We start from the raw sequence: 1960 nt of genomic DNA on the forward strand, positions 1-1960 counted from the left end.
CTCCCCGCGGCCTCGCGCTTTATCAGCTCCTACGGTTATGCTGCACGGGCCTGGCAAAAGAAACTGATTCCAGTTCTAAACTTAAAAGAGCTCTGCTGGGTGAGGGTAGCATCCTTCGGAAGTAGGCAAGCGGCACGTCTGCCTGCCTTCAGGGTCTGGAAAAACTTACTTGTTTTCCCTGATGTATTTTATGCAGTGTTTTCTTCAGAGAATGATCAAGACAGGGACGTAAGATGTTAAAAGGCCTTAAAGGGAGGCAGGTTTTAAGATAGCTTTGTACACTCCGGAACACAGTAAAGGGAGGAGATCTCTGGTTACTACTGAAGTGCAAATAGTAACTAATGCCCACGAGAATCGCTCTTTTTCTTAGAATGCAACAACCCCCCTGCTTGCACCCTGTAATAACCATACACTGCAATATTCCTCTCTTTTGGCAAAAGGGGAAATTGCGTAATTGGGGAAGCACGGCAGAGAAAGCAGCGTGCAATGTTACATGCTACAGCTGATGGGGAACTCGGTCAATAGGAAAAGCCGCCCCCGGACTGTGAAATCTTACGCTGGCAGATGGTTGATGTGTTACTGTTGTTGATGGAGATCGGGAATTCCTGGCTGTTCAGTGACTCTTGAAAAAGACAAGTCGCATCAGCAAAATTACGCTTGGATTACGGGCATCTTACTTGATTCTAAAAGACATCGTCGGCAAGTCTATTGTTTTAAAATTGTTGCTGTCTAATGACTCAACAGCAAGGACTGTTTTAATTTGCGGAATGGACTATGAAGTTCAATAATAAAAATCAGGGTGTGAAGCAGCAGGTTTTCTTTCTGTGGTTTTATTCAAAAGATTGTTGAAGCAGAATAACTGAGATGTTGTGGATGTACTCGGGGCTACAGGGGACTGATGGGTTTATGTTGTGATGGGGGAAGAGAGGCAAAATGCTCTAACAGCCACATGGGACAGTTGCGCAAAAGTCCTGAAGATGATGGAAGTTCACGTGCATTTATTTATCATTATGGATCTCTGAATGGAACCAAAACTTAAACGTGGACCTTCTTCTTCCAAAAGCTTTCCCGCCTCTGAGCCGATCCTGCATTAATTTCTGTATCAGCAACTTTCATTTCATTTCGAGTCCTAATGGTGTCAACGGGTGTAGGCAAACTCACCAGAGGACTGGGTCTCAGGGGACACTCCAGGTTCACTGACATTGGCCTCTTTTACGAAGCCCGTGTAGGCCCCAGACCCGATTCCTCCACAGCAGGCACCTACAAGAAGACTGTTGGAGCCTACATCCCACATTCTTGCCCAGTTTTGCTTTGCGTGGAAATCAGAGTGTGTGTAGCACAGAGCAGTGTGAACGAGCAAGTGCCTGCCTGGCTCTCCCCTGGCCACAGAGCAACGTGATGGAGAGGCCGATGCGCGGGAGGCACACCGGGGCCCGTAAAAATCCGCACGGGCCTTCCGCGCTTTGTCCCTGCCCCCTTACTTCACCCCTTCCAATGCCAATGGTTCTGGGTATCGAGAATTTGCTCTTCTAAAATCTCATGCCAAAGGGCGGAATTATTTACCTCAGGATTTGCAGAGACAGGCCTGCCCCCAGAGAGAACGAGGTCACGCGGGGCCCGACCTTGGACTAGCAGTAACACCACACACGCCTGACACGGCTCCTCCCGAAGAACGCCCAGCGCGCAGTTTTTCCCCCAGAGCCGGTATGCGCTTCCCCGCGCGGGGGTCTGAAGCGGGACTTCGCCGCCGGCCGCCCGCGGGCTGAGGCCTTCTACCGTTATACACGTCAGCGCGGCGCCATGACGGAGCCCCGCGCACTACACTTCCCGACGTGCCTCGCGCGGGAGCGCTCTCCCGCGGGGGCTCATCGGCCAGGGTCGCGGCTGCCCCCGCCCCCCTGCAGGGGGCTTTTCTGATTGGCGGGGGGGGGTCGGAAGCACCGTTCCTATTTCGCGGGGG

General features: G+C 51.9%; 1 long non-coding RNA gene across 1 annotated transcript; it reads right to left on the reverse strand.

Annotated features, from left to right (window-relative positions):
* Nucleotides 1-825: 825 nt before the first annotated feature.
* LOC103920912 lies at nt 826-1826 on the reverse strand. Its single transcript, XR_663833.1, has 3 exons — nt 1564-1826; nt 1162-1260; nt 826-1085 (listed from the first exon to the last, which is right to left on the reverse strand). It is a non-coding gene; the product is annotated as an uncharacterized LOC103920912 (long non-coding RNA).
* Nucleotides 1827-1960: the final 134 nt, after the last annotated feature.

The sequence above is a fragment of the Pygoscelis adeliae genome, unplaced genomic scaffold, assembly GCF_000699105.1.
Source record: "Pygoscelis adeliae isolate BGI_AS28 unplaced genomic scaffold, ASM69910v1 Scaffold66, whole genome shotgun sequence".
NCBI classification, from domain to species: Eukaryota; Metazoa; Chordata; class Aves; order Sphenisciformes; family Spheniscidae; genus Pygoscelis; species Pygoscelis adeliae.